Below are 18,799 nucleotides of genomic sequence, written 5' to 3'. Positions count from 1 at the left end.
AGGAGATCCAGCGGGTGTTTTCAATTCAGACGAATCTATAAAATATTTGAAATATAACCAGTATAACCAGCATAACCAGCTGCTGGCCTGCTGCTGATAAACTTCAAGGTTGAATGAGTTTAAAGCTGTTTCTCTGCTGAGCCATTAACATACTGGGAGGACAGTCTGGGATCAGCTCAAGGTGTGATGGATCCTGAGGGACACCCTGCTCTCAAAGAGGTACAGATGGTCCAGTCTGCACATGCTCAGTGCACCAGTTCTGCCTACAGAGACACATGGTGGACCGAAGGAGAGACCAGCAGAACAATTCTAACATTTAAATATAATAAAAACAAGCTGATGATACTTTCAGCCCTAATCGATGGTAACCATCCAGATGTAACACTGTGTTCTCTCAACAAGAACAAACTATTAGACTTTAATGACAAACGAACACAGTTTCCACAACAAAGCGTCTTTCAGGGATAATAAAGATCAACTCTGCTGCCAAAGCCTGCTGGATGGTGATCCATCATCCAGGGACAGTTCACAGAGTCTCGTCTGTCCTCGTGTTCTCTTCCTACACAACATGGCCAGAAGTATGTGGACAGCTGAACATCGGTGACACCGTCTTTATCAATGTGCTTCAGTTCTTGCACCAGATGTTGAACCTGCTGCAGAGATTTGCTGCTAGCGCCGCTAACGTGCAGCCTCAGAACTGGTGGTCTGGTGGTCATGTGGTCTTGGTGTTGCGTGTCCTAACGGATCCCTCTGCTAGCAGCAAAGATGGACAAGAAGCTAGCTCGCTCCTCAACAGGACAGAACTGTACCTTCAAAACCTGCTCCGTACGTAATGTAACTACGGTTCTATGAATGTTTTTAAAACTAAACTAAAAGAACGAAAACAATGGAGGCGAAACACAACAGAAGTTAGTGAGACTCTGACGTAACATGATGACGACACTCAGCCGATCGAGACCAGGATCTTATCAGACCCTCACCCAGTGAGAAGCATCCACTGACTGAGAGACATGTCGTTCTACGTGTCCTCTGCAGTATTTTATACACGTTTCTCTACAGTTCAGACAGATTTGGGATTTCTAATAAAGTTCTGTGTGTTTGAACAACATGTGGAGAAACGACATGAGTTTGCAGCCACTGAGTGAATCCGTGTGATTGAGCAGGTTTATCTGTGAGCAGGGCGTCTCACTGGTCTGAATGAGCGATATAAAGTGTGTTTGAGGGTCGCTGGTCTGAGATCAGACTGAGCGTTAGCAGCGAGACCACAGAGCTGTGCTGGCAGACGCTCTGGCAGTGTTGGTAAGCCCCGGCTTACTCTGAGGCCTCTGACGTGAGCCAGAACTGTATTCCTTTCTACTTTGGTATCATAACAAGTGAAGCTCTCCGGGTTTAGACCGACACCACAGACATTATCCACAACACGACGCCCACTGCTGCTTTTAATAGCCCGCCTGTCACATGAGCAGATTCACCGTGAAGGCACCGTCACTGCAAGAAGCATCGAGGACATTCAGGAAGACAAGCGCAGTTAATCTGATCAAGACTGAGAATAATTCAACAAATGAGAAACACGTCTAAATGAGAAGGAGAAGAAGAGGAGATGTAAAGAGTTCCCATCTGCGCCGGGCCGCGTCCCACAGTGATGACACAGCGGCCTCCACCGGCTCGCCCACACCATCAGCAGCCAATCGGAGCGTCCGAGCCCGCAGTCTGACACCGTGGCCGCTCCGCAGACAGCAGGATGACATCACAAACAGAAAGGCAGATTTATTTAGCGGCGTGTGGAATCCCGCCTTCGTCAAGCGGCGCGCCGCCCCCGCCGGCATTACAGTCGGCTGTGTTTACAGCGAGCAGCGGCCAAACGGAGAGTCAGACTCACAGTTTTCTCTCTGTGTTTGTTGGCAGCCGCCGCGGCCGTTTGTGGCGATGCCTGAGGTTTAGGGAGCAGAGGGGGCTGCTGGGAGCTGAAACTGAGAGAGTCTGGCCTGCGTGGGCCTCCAGCTGGCTGACACCGGGCACCCAGGAGAGAACAGGAGGGCCTCGCTCAGACCGGGGCCCCCGGGGGGCCGAACGCCGGCTACCGTGAGGAGGGTCGAGAGCGGGAGCAGAAGTGTGCTGAGCCGTGTGACCACATCTGGACCTGAGCCAACAGCTGGGGCTTCAGGTCAAACAGTGAAGCTCTGACTGTCAACAGAACAAAAAGAGTCTGAAGAACCAATAAAAACTGAAAAACTGCTCTTAAAGTTCGCAAGAAGTACATTCATTAAAGTACCTGAAAGTTGTATTTCCATTTAATGCTACTTTATGCAGCTACTAGCTACTTTCCAGATTAAGATTTCACAGGAAGACATGTTACAGATGTGTGTTTTATCTTATTGTCTGGTTAGCGACTGAGTTAGCACCCCAGCTAAATTAAAGAGGTTTGAGATGGTACTCGCATATCCCAGGCTGGTTAGCGTGTTGGGGGATACATGATGCTGTGACATCAGGTTCATCAAACACCTGTTGAGATCTGCATCAGGTGGAGTCGACGCTCGGCTTCAGGATGTCGCGTTACTCAGCTGCTGTTCCTCCACCACTTCTTCTTCTGTCGTCTCAGGTGTCCCCAGGTGTCCTCAGGGGTCCTCAGGTGTCCCCAGGGGTCCTCAGGTGTCCCCAGGTGTCCCCAGGTGTCCTCAGGGGTCCTCAGGTGTCCCCAGGGGTCCTCAGGTACAGACACTAAATGACGCATCAAATGATGTAACTCTGGTGTTTCGTGCTTCAGTCGGTGAGACGTCTCATCCTGAACTTTTCCTGCAGCTCTTCTTGGACATCATCACAGCCAGTACTCAGGTCTTCTACTTCAGTAAAAGTACTAAACAGTGTAGAAATACTACAAGTAAAAGTCCTGCATTCAACCTTTTACTTCAGAAAAGTACAAAAGTACTTGATACAGTACTTGAGTAAATGTACTTAGTTACCTTCCACCTCGTCCCGTGTTATGAAACTCATGATGTTGCTGATTGTTGCTGTAACGTTAACTACATGTATTTCCCTCCGTGACATGTTTACTGTCCTGTTTCACATGACGTCGTGCCAAACAGACCAGAGGGCGTCGGGCAGATTTATATTCATTAACAGCTGCCCAGAAAAAGTTCTTTTTTTTAATGTTTTCAATTATTTCTGCATTAAAAAACTGAAAACCATTCAAACTGGCTCCGCCTGTTGTATCCACGGCGATGGGATAATAAAACCCTACAGGTCCATAAATAATAAACGCCTCCGTGCTGACAGTGAAATGATCATGAGAGCGTTTCATTTCTCAGTAATCTGGAGTCCGCCGTGTGAAACTCTGCTCATAAATCCTACAAACGTCTTCTTGTGTTTGTGCTGGAGTTTTAAAATGACTGCTGCTGCGTTAATGTGGTTCTTTCATCAGTGAGTGTGACTGTGTGTAATAATAGAATATATATTATTCTGCATAATGAGTACTTTTACTTTTTGTGCTTTAAGTATATTTTGATGCTAATACTTTTATGTAAGTAAGACAACCAATCAGAGAGCTGCTCTCTCCCGCCACAAGTTCAACCTGAGGGGACGTGAGATGAGGAACAGATGAGGAACATATGGAACATGTTTCTGCTACAAAACGTCTGTGTTTATTTTAAGACTTTCATCTTTTTTCTTTAGTGAGTGACTGGATCTCTTCACCTCGTCACATGGTGGGGGTACACAGCCGGTGACGAGGGGTCGTAGATCGACATTTGACATTTCTTCATTTTAAGAGGCCGCAAGCCAAAAAGGTTGGAAACAATTTGTCCTCTTCACTGTGTGGGTGACAGACCCGGATCCTTCCCATAGACCGTATGAAAGAAGTGGACGTAGCCACCGTGACGTCCCCTGTTGGTTTGTGGACTACTATTTTGAAGCCTCCAGTTTGGCATTTTGGCCATCGCCATCTTGGTTTTTTGGAACCAGAAGTGACCATATTTGGACACGAGGATGGAGCTCAGGATCTGAGACCCTGAGGACCCTCTGCAGGCCTACCTGTACCTGCAAGCTGACTGCACCTGGCTCAAGTAGATGCTAACAAAGTTAGCTTGTAAATGTTCTTAGCTGACTCTTTATCAGCTTTATCGTCTGTTTGAGTCAAATGAACATCACACTGTATTGAAGAAGACTTGAAACTAGCGACTGAGACCATGAACTCATCAGGAAAATGTTTACTGAGGTCATAAATCAAGTGAGAAGTCGGGTCATTTTCTCATAGACTTCCATACAATCAGACTTCTTTTTGCAGCCTGTAGAGTCGCCCCCTGCTGGCCATTAGAAAGAGTGCAGCTTTAAGGCACTTCAACAGTCAGACCCGGAGGTTGTTGCTTGGTCTTCATCATGTCTCTAACAGAAGAAACACCGTGGACACGTACCAGAGTGCGTTTTAATTTCAGCAGAGTGAAGTTGTTTCCGTGCACATGTGATATCTCCAGAGAGCTGCAGTCATTATGTAACACACCTGCATGCTGAGCGTTCAGTCTAACAACACACGACAGTCTGCAGCGCACCGAGAGCTGCCACAGTCAATCACAAATGTAAGTACTCACCTCGGCTGCAGAAACAGGCGTCTCGCAGCCTATTTATGACCTTTCATCGATCATTACGTCTAAAATCATCTGAAGAGTTACTTGTGGTCGAGTTAATGAGTCGTAGCGGGGGGCTGTTTGTCTGGGCGCTGAACAAGCATGAGCTCATTCTCACAATGTCGGCCTTGTCGCTGTCACTGAGAGCTTTTTACAAATGTTGTGGGCTTCATCGCACTGTTGGACCCTGATGGTGCTCATTTAAAGAAGGTATCTATACGTTTATGTTTTCATTTGAATTTTGTGTCCACTTCATCATAACTGCTGTAATGTTCTAACATGAAAGGTGTGAAGCACTGGTTCTCTTTGAGAACTAGACCCCTTGTGATAAAGTAACATGCCTCGAGGACCCCCTTTCTTGTGGGAAACATCTGTGACAATTACAATGTAAAGTGTGTCCTGAAGGTGGCGCTAGCAGAAAGATCATGGAGCCATTAAAATGCAAAGGGTTCATCGTCCGGAGAGCAGGAATGAGATAAATCCTGACAATGTTCTGGTTAAATTATAGTTGACAGTAAATTAGATCCTTTAGTGGCGAAATCAGCTCAGAAAATACCAAATCAGAGGGCTAGCTGTTTCCCCCTGCTTCCAGTCTTTATGCTAAGCTAGGCTAACCATGTCCTGAGTGCAACTCAGTCTATGTGACAGTGAGATGTTCAAATATTAATCTCGTGTTCAGTACAGTTAGATTTTGACATGTTCTATGTAAAAATGTTACTGTGGCCTGATGATGGCGGACTACGCCACACTTCATTCACCAGAGGTTTTCTTGCCTTCAAAACATTGCACCGTTATCTTTTAAGAAAAGGTTTTGCAAAATAAATTTTATAAGAGAAATACGAAAGACCATAAATACATCAGTACATGTTGTGATTCTTCCTCTGGGGATCATGAATATCTTTATAAATCTGTCCAGCAGCTCTTCAGATGTTTCACTCTGGATTTAGTGACTGATGATGACTTCAGACCTCTGAATGTTTGGAAACACTGAAAATAAAATCCAACCTTCTGCTTCAGGACTGTGACACACTGAGCAGCTCTAATAATAGAAACTCGGTCTAACTTTGGATGTGTTTGACGTTTGGAGCTGATTTCAGACTCTGCTGCTCTGTGACGAACCAGAGGAGCTCCACCGAGAAGGAGGAATCCTGCGTCAGAGCGTCACTCCTCCGACGGGAAAAGCCAAAACCCTGCGAGCGGCAGGCTGAGTGTGTTTGGAGCTGTGAAGAGACGAAACCACGGCGGTGGCTGGGCTCAGATCAGTCTGCCTGCGGTGCTCCTCCACCGTGACTCTCAGTCTGCTGTGTTATTATAGCATTATCCAATCAGCCCCGTCTGGCCCTGAGGGATTTACCCCCATTTTTACACAGCTTGTTCAGCTCCCCCCACATCACAAGAGGTCAGCCTGCGAGACGAGCTAACGGGCTGTAATGTGGACGCTCTGCGCGTTAATGAGGCGGCCGCGCAGGTTTACGGGAACACGACTGCAGAAAGATGTCGCTAATGACAAGTTAGCAAAGTCAATCCCACCATTTATGAATGAGTACATACACATGGTGAACACACTGATAGATGGAACACATTTGACAAAAACTATTTTCTATAAATTGCCTTTCTCTGCCTGCACAAGGAACAGAAAAAGACTTAAAGGACGAGACACTTTCAAATATTTCTGCCACCCACAGCGGCTTCCTGCCAGTGCGACACATCTCAATATACTTTCAGACATTTATTCCTGGTGTCCAGCTAACATCGTGTCCTCTGGATATTAGCACGTTTTAGCAACGTCGCGTTTTTAGCAACGTCAGAAGTTATAAACAGAGGTTTCTGGTTTATAACTTCTCACAAGGACCACAAAGAAGTGAAAGTCGCAGTTTAAAGAACAACTTCAGAGTCTGACTGATGATTTTCAGATTGTGGTCTTCATCAGGTTCTTGTGAAGAGTTACGTGATGACCCTGATGTCGTCTGATGACCCTGATGTCATCTGATGACCCTGACCCTGATGTTGTCTGATGACCCTGATGTCGTCTGATGACCCTGATGTCGTCTGATGACCCTGATGAAGACCAGACGCCTGAAACGTGTTGGTCTGGCATTGAAGTTAGTTAAGTAGAGGAAACCAAATAATATATGACTTTGTGTTCACAACACGTCCGTGAGTTCAAGTTTTCCTGCAGGACACGTCATCCACCCTCATGTGTAACTAAACAGGTCGAAGGTTTAGCATTTTATACCATAAACCAAACTTGTTGAAACAGAATCACAAAGAGTTTTATAGTAAGATGTTCTGCCCTGAGAGAAGGGAGGCGACTGAAGACCTAATGACTAACTGAACCGATTTTGAAAGCTGTCTCCTCTTCCTGCTTGTGTTGTTTTGAAACACTTGAAGGTTAAAAAAAGGAGAAATTAAATAATAAATCCTGTTTCAGTCCATTAATGAACCTGATGCTGCGTTCACATCACAACACATGGAAACTGAGAGCTCCATCTGCCTCCACACACTTAAACCAACATGTCTGCTGCACTCTGTTATTAGCAGCAGTATTTTATCGAGCTATTTATAGCAGCGTGAGCCGTCTGATTTGCTTCGTGTGGCGGAAAGTGAAGCTAACTGCAGCCAGCAGACGTCTCCTCTGCAGCAGAGTTCTACGTTTACTGGCTGCTTTCATCTGACATCAGCCGCCGCAACCTGAGTCGTGAATATATATATCTGTGTTTCGGGGTTCGCGATCACCTTCCTGCGTCTTCAGATTGAACTGGAAAGATCAGGTTGAGCCGGCGCCGTCCTCTGCAGCAGTTTGCAGTTTGGCGTGTGCTGCGCTGCAGTGGAAGAAATGCGGCTGGAATTACAGATTGGTTGGCAAGTTTAATCTCTGAGGACACCTTCACACATGGAAACATGTCGACAAAGTGCACAAGCAGCGGCGGAAAGTGACTAAATACAATATTGAAGTACTTTTACTTAGTTTAGTATAGCCAACATGTGCTACTTTATGCTTCTACTTCACTATGTTTAACTGCTATAGTCACTTTGATTTACAGACAAAAAACATGATAAACTGATTAAACATGATGCGCTGTTGAACATTAAAGGCCCTCACAGGTGTTTTCAGTCATGTGTCTGATTAGACCAATCAGGTTGAAGCTCCGCTGGGATTTACATGACATCATCGTGTACTTAAGAATAAGAATGATGACTTTTAAAGCAGCTGAATAATCTTGTTACTTTTGACACTTTAAGTACATCTTGCAGGTAATACTTCTGTACTTTTACTCAAGTAGAATGTCAAATGCAGGACTTTTACTTGTGCCCGAGTATTTCTACACAGTGGTATTGTTACTTTTACTCAAGTAAAGGATCTGAATACTTCTTGCACTGCTGTGAACACGTTTCAGAGTGCATTTTACATTTTTGTGGCCACAGATCTGCCGGCAGCCGGACTCCTGGGTTTCAGGCTCTGGCTAAGGGACTGGGACCAGTCTGAGCGACACCAAACAGGTTTCATTTATTCAACTGTTTTTAAATATTCACAACATGAAGATCTGAATGCTGCAGAGCTGGTTCTGGTTCCTGTGTGATTTACACACTCAGAGAAGCGTAAAGACCCCACAGACTGCAGCAGCAGTGGGTCGTTATCACTGTAACTGATCACGAGGAGACGTCTTGTCATCTAACTGTTGGTGGACGATGAAGAGACGTCAGACGTCATTCGATACGTCCTTTAACTCTGTTGTGATTCTGCAGGATGAAGAACTTGTGGTGCTTCTCTTGTGTTGTTCATTTTAAAAACTGCATTCTGCATGAAGTGTAACTGAACCACATTATGCTTTCAAAGTGAAACCATATTGGGGAACATGTGAGGGCTGACAGAGGGGATCAGGACAGTAATATATGCTCACTGACTCAGGGGGGAAAATGGATTCTGGCAGCAGAAACAGAAGAAGTCTTTAATGCCACACACTCACTCACGACCACTTCTATGGATAAACATGTTTTTATTGTCAAGGAGATGAAGATGAGAGATTGTGTTCAAATTCTTCGCCTTCAAAAGACTCTATAGAAGCTTTATTTAAGGAAGAAGACTGGGATGGAAAATGTGTCCAACTCTCAGAAGTTACTGATATCAAGAAGTTGTTCAAGGACAAAAGACATCTGAAGTTGTTGTATTTGGTTATTCATTTAATCGACGTTTGGGTTGTCGGAGAGGCAGCTGCTCGAATTCTCCAGATGCTAAGGAAAGGTGCTTCCTGTCTCATCTCCTTCAGGCTACGCTGGAGCATCCTTTACCAAAGGAAAGGAGATGCCGGCAGACCCCCGTCAGTGACATCACGTAGCGCAGCCGCATTCTCCGAGTTCTCCTTCACATCTTTGACCTCATGACATCGCGTTCAAGAGAAGACTCAAGACGTCGTTTCTTGACTCTTGACGCTGCCCTGGACGTCTCCGCTGACCAAACTATATGTTTGTGAGGTGTTTTTGAAGGTTGACGTCTTCAGCAGGAACCAATGGGCAGAGAGCTGAGAGCCACAGACAGGAAGTGAGACAGGAAGTGAGACAGGACTGAGAGGCGGGCTGACGGTGAGGTAGACCAGGTTTGTGTGTGAGCCTGACTCAAACTGGGCGGGACTGATAAGGTTAAACACTCTGGAGGCTCTGGAGTCCACCGCCTCACCTGGCCTCACTCACCTGGCCTCACTCACCTGGCCTCACTCACCTGGTCTCACTCACCTGGCCTCACTCTGGCCTCACTCACCTGGCCTCACTCACCTGGCCTCACTCACCTGGCCTCACTCTGGTCTCACTCACCTGGTCTCACTCTGGTCTCACTCACCTGGCCTCACTCACCTGGTCTCACTCACCTGGTCTCACTCACCTGGTCTCACTCACCTGGCCTCACTCTGGCCTCACTCACCTGGTCTCACTCACCTGGTCTCACTCACCTGGCCTCACTCACCTGGTCTCACTCACCTGGCCTCACTCACCTGGTCTCACTCACCTGGCCTCACTCACCTGGTCTCACTCTGGCCTCACTCCCCTGGTCTCACTCACCTGGCCTCACTCTGGCCTCACTCACCTGGTCTCACTCACCTGGTCTCACTCCCCTGGTCTCACTCCCCTGGTCTCACTCACCTGGCCTCACTCACCTGGTTGCGGCTCACACGTGGTCCCTGGTCTCTTCCACCTTTGTGACATCCATGTTCATAAAGTTTCTTTAGAGGATCCACATGAATGAAGCGGGAGCGTCTGGACGTTAATGAACGCATCATGTGGCGACTTCAGACGGAGCTTCATTAGAAGAAGACAGTCGACGTTAAAACACCGTCGGACTCTTTACATCTCTGCAATAAACACGACGGTTTACGCATGTGGAAACATTTTACTGCCTCGTTGTTTTCATCATAAAGAAGAAAGCCTCCAAATGAAAACCACGCTGAGCTCGTGGCAGCAGAGCAGAAAGTATTCCTGACGAAGATGATGATGGTGATGATGATGATGATCCCTCTTCACGTTATCTCGTTAGTTTCTCTGTCGAGCTTCTATCTTTAGTTCCTCTCTGATTTAACAGCGTCAGACAGCAGCCGGACATTTAATTAGGAATAATAATTGAATTTGTGTTCATTGATGACGAATGTTTTCTTGGTAAATCAGTGACACAGTTACAACCTTCATCATTACATAAGAGACTTCGTTACGAATATTCACTATTACATTTACTACGATCACCATCTGACCATGAAGACGTTATTTGGTAAATGTTTGTTTTTCAATAAACTTTATTGAACAGATTCAACAAGTAACAAACAATACAACTTTAATTTATATCATCACAATTTTAAAAACCCTGAAGATTATGACTTTCAAACTTCTGTCTTTATTCTCAAACTTTCATTCTCAATCTACTAATATACGTTATAATAACTCTTCCCTCCAGATATGATTGATTATTTATCCATAAAGATTTCTTTCTCCAAATATCTTTGTGTTACTGATGAAGAGGAGTGTTTCAGGTTGTGTGTGATGAAGAGGAGTGTTTCAGGTTGTGTTACTGATGAAGAGGAGTGTTTCAGGTTGTGTTACTGATGAAGAGGAGTGTTTCAGGTTGTGTGTGATGAAGAGGAGTGTTTCAGGTTGTGTGTGATGAAGAGGAGTGTTTCAGGTTGTGTGTGATGAAGAGGAGTGTTTCAGGTTGTGTGTGATGAAGAGGAGTGTTTCAGGTTGTGTTACTGATGAAGAGGAGTGTTTCAGGTTGTGTATGATGAAGAGGAGTGTTTCAGGTTGTGTTACTGATGAAGAGGAGTGTTTCAGGTTGTGTGTGATGAAGAGGAGTGTTTCAGGTTGTGTTACTGATGAAGAGGAGTGTTTCAGGTTGTGTGTGATGAAGAGGAGTGTTATGTGTGATGAAGAGGAGTGTTTCAGGTTGTGTTACTGATGAAGAGGAGTGTTTCAGGTTGTGTTACTGATGAAGAGGAGTGTTTCAGGTTGTGTGTGATGAAGAGGAGTGTTTCAGGTTGTGTTACTGATGAAGAGGAGTGTTTCAGGTTGTGTGTGATGAAGAGGAGTGTTTCAGGTTGTGTTACTGATGAAGAGGAGTGTTTCAGGTTGTGTGTGATGAAGAGGAGTGTTTCAGGTTGTGTGTGATGAAGAGGAGTGTTTTAGGTTGTGTGTGATGAAGAGGAGTGTTTCAGGTTGTGTATGATGAAGAGGAGTGTTTCAGGTTGTGTTACTGATGAAGAGGAGTGTTTCAGGTTGTGTGTGATGAAGAGGAGTGTTTCAGGTTGTGTTACTGATGAAGAGGAGTGTTTCAGGTTGTGTATGATGAAGAGGAGTGTTTCAGGTTGTGTTACTGATGAAGAGGAGTGTTTCAGGTTGTGTGTGATGAAGAGGAGTGTTTCAGGTTGTGTTACTGATGAAGAGGAGTGTTTCAGGTTGTGTGTGATGAAGAGGAGTGTTTCAGGTTGTGTGTGATGAAGAGGAGTGTTTCAGGTTGTGTGTGATGAAGAGGAGTGTTTCAGGTTGTGTTACTGATGAAGAGGAGTGTTTCAGGTTGTGTGTGATGAAGAGGAGTGTTTCAGGTTGTGTATGATGAAGAGGAGTGTTTCAGGTTGTGTGTGATGAAGAGGAGTGTTTCAGGTTGTGTGTGATGAAGAGGAGTGGGTCAGGTTGTGTTACTGATGAAGAGGAGTGTTTCAGGTTGTGTTACTGATGAAGAGGAGCGTTTCAGGTTGTGTGTGATGAAGAGGAGTGTTTCAGGTTGTGTTACTGATGAAGAGGAGTGTTTCAGGTTGTGTGTGATGAAGAGGAGTGTTTCAGGTTGTGTGTGATGAAGAGGAGTGTTTCAGGTTGTGTGTGATGAAGAGGAGCGTTTCAGGTTGTGTTACTGATGAAGAGGAGCGTTTCAGGTTGTGTGTGATGAAGAGGAGACGGGTGGATGGAAAACGTTGCCTCCTCACTGGGCAGACGAGGATGATGATGAGGAGTGTGTTGAAGGGCACGAGGAGGATGAGTCACTCCCTGTTCGGCAGGTGGAGACAGACGTCAGAGGACAGGAGCACGTTTGTCAGTAAAAGGTCGGCGGTTCGATTCCCCCGGTCAGAACATCCTGTCCACGTGAACCTGTGCGCTTCATTTACTGAACCAATTATATTTACCTTTGATTGACTTCATTAGTTCCACTGAATGAATAATCTGTGCGGTCGAAACACTAATGACCTTCTTCACTTCCTGTCTTTATTCTGCTGGACGACAACAATCGAACCTTAAAGACGACGTTTAATGGAACAAACGTGAGAATAATATTTATCCAAAGCAACAAAACATAAAACCTTAGTGATGATTTAGTGATTCAAATTCGGAACACCTGGAATCTGAATGATTTCACACAAAGAAAAGCAGGATGTAACGTTATGTTGTAAAGTTACGTTAGTTTAACTAGTGAGTTACTGCTAATGAACTGTTGCTATGGTTACCTGCAGTGTGATATCAGGCCTGCAAGCATTTAACAAACTAAACAATTAATTTAAAAAGATTTGACAGATGAATCTTCTCCGTCTTTTGAACTCAGATCTCCAGAAAGCGTCGTCCCTGTTGAACCTCTCGACGACACCTGAGCAGACGTGGGACGCGTCGGACCGCCGTAACCTGGTCACCACAGCAGTTGCTGCTTTTCTGACGCCACTGGTGTTTTGGATGTTTACGCAATAAAAAAACCCGACTCTAACGTACGCGATCCACCACCTGCTGCAGTCAGAGCGCCGTCTGATAGAAGCTAAACATGAAGCTAAAGTGAGCTCGCTTTGGACAAGCTAACGTTACTGTCGCTCAGTTCAACAACATTTCGTCCGAAACCAAAAAGGCTGAAAGCTGAATATAATAATATATTACAGACTACCTGCCAGCCAATCAGAGACTATTTCCTGACTCTGTAATAAAAGCTTGAGATCTTCGTCAAACTGCATTATTTAATTTTGTTGTGTTTTCTAAAGTCTGAGTCGGCTTCATTAACCCTCCAGATCAGTAGTTCAAAACAAGTCTTGAAATATCACAAAAACCTTTTTCCACTTGGCTGAGGTGGAAAAGTTGGAGTATCGAGAAAAGCAAAATGTGACAAAGTTCAAGAACTTAGAAGAATTACAGATGGAGCGATGAGGAGGCTGTGACCTTCCTCACAGCACAGATGACATGTTTCCATCGTCCTCCTCTTCTTCTGTGGTGGTTTAATGGCAGCGACTGGAGCATTAGCTCCCCCGGCTGTTCGTCTGGAACACACTGCTCATACAAACACCCTTTCATTTCTTGACATGTGGTTAAAATGTGCACTTCGTTTGTACAGATCTCAGAGCAGAGCTTTACATTTCTCAGGTGTTTTTGAGCTTCTTCCAGGAACATGAAGTGGCGTTACAGTGACGTACAGCGAAGCGTCTGGGTTCGACTCGGCCCTCGCTCATATGAAGGAGTGTTTGACCCCGTTCACGACCAAAACCACGACCCTCTGCTAAACATAGAGAACCTCAGACCAGATGGCACGACTGGAAACTGGAGCGCTTTGCTTTCGGAGATCAGGACACGGCGCGGGCAGGGGAAGGCGTGGCGAACAAAACCACTACTACCATGTTTTCAACACAAGTCTGGCAGGGGGGGTGGGGGGGGCATCACTTAATAGAGTAGAATTAAATTGAGACAAAAACAGAGACGAAATAGACAAAAACACCAACTCAGACTGCTCCGTGTGAACACTGTTTTCTTAATCGGCTTTTAAATTATGACATTAATCTGCCCAAGTAAAGTTTAGGTAGGTGTAGAAATAACATTTTAAGGTTGAATTTAACATGTAGGTTTTACTGCCGTCCCTCAGTGACGTGCAGCAGAGTGAAAAACACTGCGAGGAGGATCCATCTGTCACACAGAGAGAAGAAGAAACCACAAGAACCACAACTGGTGGAAAACACGAAATCTAGACCTGAAACGGTGAAGAGCAGTCACGTGACGCGTCGGCAGTTTAGACTCTGAATTAAGAACTAAAGTTGTGGTGTGTTTGTGTGTTTGTGTGTTTGTGTGTTGGTGTGTTGGTGTGTTTGTGTGTTGGTGTGTTTGTGTGTTGGTGTGTTGGTGTGTTTGTGTGTTGGTGTGTTGGTGTGTTTGTGAGGGACGGACGAAGGAAAGGGGCTGTGGGAGGGAGGGAGGAACAGATAGAGTGAGTAAGTTCATCCATCTAATTACTGCGCAGCTTCATGGATTCTTCTTCTGCTGCCGTGATGATGCTGATGACCACCCTGTGATGTCAGCAGGAGGGCTTCGCTTTACTTAAAAAGCTTTTCGAACCTTCACAGCTGAGCAGAGAGAGCAGAGACTCTCCGGCAGCAGGAGGAAATCAACTCGTGACGAGAGGACTCAGGAAGTTTTGATTATTTTTCACAACTCTTCAGTGGATTGATGATTTTCAGAAGAAGCCAGGAACTCTGAAACAGGTGAGTCGGCCCGGCAAAGTTAAACGTTTTGTTCCATTGTTCACATTCTTGTGTGCACAAATATAAACTGTGAGGAGGAGCTGGTGGACTTTGCAACATCTTAATCTTTGTTTGGGGGGGGGGGCAAACTTTTACTTTATTCTCCAAATAGTACAACTTGTTTGTTGTTGACTTTACTCTTAAAACATTACAACTCTTTGACTTAATTCTAAATATATTACAACACGTTGAAAAGAAAAAGAGACCTGATCCAAAAGGGACCTGAGGACAGTCAGACCCCGTCCATAAAGACACAAGGATAAATCAAGCATATATAAACGAATAGAGTGAATTAGAGTGAATATAATATGGATTCGGCCTGACGTGGGTCCCGGGTCAGGTCTCGGATACTGGGACCCAAGTGGGTGCAGTTTGTTAAAGTACGGGTAGAACTGTAGGAATCTGGATTATCTTTCGAGTTTACTGTGAAACATTTGGAGCACGCTTTGATGATCTTGAACATGGCTGCAACTAATGATTGTGTTCATAACTGACCAACTGAGTACTTGTTTATTCTATGAAATGCCAGAACCAAAGGTGACGCCTTTAAACTGCTTGTTTTGTCCAAAAGTATTATCAATATATAAAATAGAGAGTTTTAGAAACTGGAACGTTTGCAGCAGCAGGACTGTTTCAAAGATAATGAATCATAAAGCTTCTACATGTGGGGGCTTTAAAATCTAGACTATTCAAGTATTAGCTCTGCAATTAGCAGGAAAGCTAACGTAGCAACCATTGGTGTTATACAAAGATTTAAAGTTCAAGGTAAGATAAGTTTTATTAGCAATAGGTTTGTTTTGTTTTATTATAATCTTTCTTTTCAAGTTTGAACAGATCCAAAACATAATCTGACATAAACATTGGTTATTGTCCTCTGAGGTTAGCATTGTTAGCTAGGCTAATTTAATATATGGTCACAGACGAGGTTAAACCCTAGCTAGCAGTGAAACAGGATTATAAGGTGGAAGATGGAAGGAGTGACGTACTATATAAAGTTTGGTATAAATCTTTGTGTGTTTCTCCAAAACAAGTTTTCCGTTAGCTTGTTAGCTGTCGGCGTTAGCTGAGCCGTCCTTCTAATATAATCCAGAATAAAAGAGGGCAGTGGTTTTACAGCTTCATGACAGACACGTCTCAGTCTTTGCCAACAACTCAAACACACAGACGATGGTTATTAGCCGTGTTATCATTAGCCGTGTTATTAGCCTAAAAATGTTTATAAAGAGTCTAAATATCTCCAGAGTCTCTGCTAATCAAACCATAACCCCAAACCCATAAAGACTTCTGCAAATGACAAATGTTTAGCAAGTCGAAACTGCTCAAAACCACTTTCTGTCCCTCTCCGTACTCTAATCCACTTTGCTGGCAGCGCCGCGCTAACCATAATCAGCTCTAATTGAGCGCAGGGACGTGATTGCCTTCGCGGGATCCAAGAGTGACACACCAGCAGATTATGTGCACCCATCTGGTGACATCTGCAAAAGTCACCCAGAGACAGACAGCAGGCGCCGTCCCCTCCTCTCTGAGTACTGTTAGCTTCATGCTACGCTAATATGCAGCATGCAGACAGAACTTTAGCTTATCGTTGCTGCTCCTGACGACTTTGTCTTATTTATAACGTCGTCGACTTCAGACAGTAAATCAATGAAAACAGACGTTTAGCTTCAACTGATGAAGGCGAAGTCGTGATCCATTTTTATATTAACACTAAATATTCGACGGGCAGAATTAAAGGAAACATTAGCTCCTAACTTTACTGTCACTCACATCAGCTTTGTTTACGTTTGCCAACATGATTAGAATACATCACAATACTAATAAGGATATTTTCCCGATATTGCAAAAGCACATTTAAAGTAATAAAAAGGGTTTTCAGTGCAGTGAACTGTTTATGTTTCACATTCGAATACGTTGTAATATGTAAGACATGTCTTTGACTCACAGTTTTAGTGTTTTTAAACCTTTTCTGTCTTGACTCATAATTCTCAGCACTGATAGCGCTGTTATATTTATTATCTATTCTAGTTTCAAACCACAGAGGCAGCTCTGAACTACCTCATTTAAAACTGGCTTATTTTTAAAATAATTCCAAACAAATATAATGCCAATCTGTGCATGAGGCGACTCTACGAACCCCAGCGTGACTCTGTGTTTCTGTGGGCAGCTCTTTTCATATTATGTCAGATGGTCACAGGTTCAGACCGCCGAGCAAAACCACGTCTGCTGCAGCTCTCAGTGCAGAGAAGAAGCTGGTGTGGTTGCACAGCGGTGGAGGAGCATGTGCTGCTGTGGTGGGCGTGAGTTGTATAGTGTGAATGAGAGTAAAAGGAGGGAGGAGGAGGAGGAGTAGAGGGAGTTTTTCTTTATGGTGAGTTTCAGAGTTTCTGTCCATCGCAACAAAAACCCCAAAACTTACATTCCTGAATTCCTGCGTTAAAATGTGTCGCCACCGAGCGAAGGAGGAGGAGGAGGAGGAGGAGGTAAAGCAGAGGTTAAAATGAGAGAGAGGAAGGCCACCCCTGAGAGGAGAATGAGACGTCTCATGGTCTCTTCATCATCCCTCAATCATCATCATCCATCACCCTGCTCCCTCCTCCTCCTCGCACTTTTCCACGTCCGGCCTCCATTCTTCACCTCCTTCAACTCCTCTGAGATTTACTGCTGCTGCACAAACTGCCTCCTCGTCTATTAAACGGAGTCTCTGCAGAACGTTTAGCCCTTAAACATATTCAGATGAATATATAGTCACAAAAACAACTTAATGTGATTCTCACAAACCAAAGTGCTTCTTCTAAATCTGCTCTTATATTCAAGATTAACAGGATTTACTCAGAGTTGTATCTGTATATACGTGTGCATTGTACATGGATTTAATTGTTTACATGGTTAAAGTCTGAATTTAAGGTTTGTTTTAGCAGCCGGTCTGATAATCCTGCACATTAAGGGACTAGAGGACTAGGACTTGAAGAATCACATTTAGAGGTTTATGGGTTCCTGATGCTTCTGAAGTTTCAGCAGATGACAACTGACACGTGATTTGTTCCGGATCACTTTGAGCCTAAACGACATTGTGGAATAGACGTTAGCTTCACTCAAGGTGTCAACAAGCTAACGTTGCGCTCACAGTCCGCAGCCTTTCCCGTTGATGTTCCTCCACATCTTCCTCCTCAGACGGTCTGATGTCGTGAGTTCAGCGTTCTAGTTTCCTTGTTTGTAAAATGTTGAGATTACGGGGGATTATTGCAGCTTCCATGTTGCGAATGTGGTGAAGGGAGTCGGAACAGTGCAGTTCTCGAACACACCCTGTACGTCCCAGCGGCAGTTTGAATTTCTTGTGTGTAGATTATTAGATCAGTAAGGTATTTGAAAGATTTCCCCTTTGTTTTATGCACAATCCGTCTTTTTGGCTAAAGTAAACAATAAATCAGTTATCAAAGTAGTTGCAGGTGAATTTTCAGAATAGATTAATAATTAATAATAATAACTAATAGATTAATAATTTCAGCTCCAGTGTAAAGACGGTGGTTTGTTGAAGGTCAGGATCTGCATCTTCTTATAAAGAGAAATGGTTTGTTGGTGGCAGCTGAGACCTGACGGGGTTAACGTCCTATCAGAGAAGTGAACAGCGTGGGGGCCTCAGGACGGAGTCAGGACCACTGATGGGGGGCCGGGGGACGCTAACAGTACGAGCCTTTGTGAGGAGAATTGTTTTTAAAAGGAGAGGCGGGAGAGGCGGGGGGTGCAGTCGCAGAGATTAAAAGCGGACATTTGTTTTGTGTGTCGTTTTCTGCCAAGACGCAGCAATTTTCTATGAATGTAAACCAGCTTTCCTGGCTGGGACCCCACATGCTGCCCGCTGCCAGGAAAGGGCTTTTTTTCCGGGTACCTGTTTACGTGCAGGTAAAGCAGCTTTCACAGGGCAGAAGCTCATGAGATCTTTCTTTCCAGCCCAGTGCGCTGCACAAGGTGGGCGTCGGAGGAGGAGGGAGGGGCGCCGACAGGTAGTCTTTCCCACCGCTGATCCCCGACACTCCTCCTTTTGTTCTAGTGTACAAAAACTCTGCCTGGACTTTGTGTTCCTGAATCGAGTCCAACCAGAGGAGCTCATAAACTGGAAGGAACTTGACTAATTTGCAGACAAACTGGGGGGAAAGTACTCCCATGATTCTCCCTGGC

Source organism: Enoplosus armatus, chromosome 22 (genome assembly GCF_043641665.1).
Source record: "Enoplosus armatus isolate fEnoArm2 chromosome 22, fEnoArm2.hap1, whole genome shotgun sequence".
NCBI classification, from domain to species: Eukaryota; Metazoa; Chordata; class Actinopteri; order Centrarchiformes; family Enoplosidae; genus Enoplosus; species Enoplosus armatus.
Note: the sequence above shows the minus strand (reverse complement) of the source record.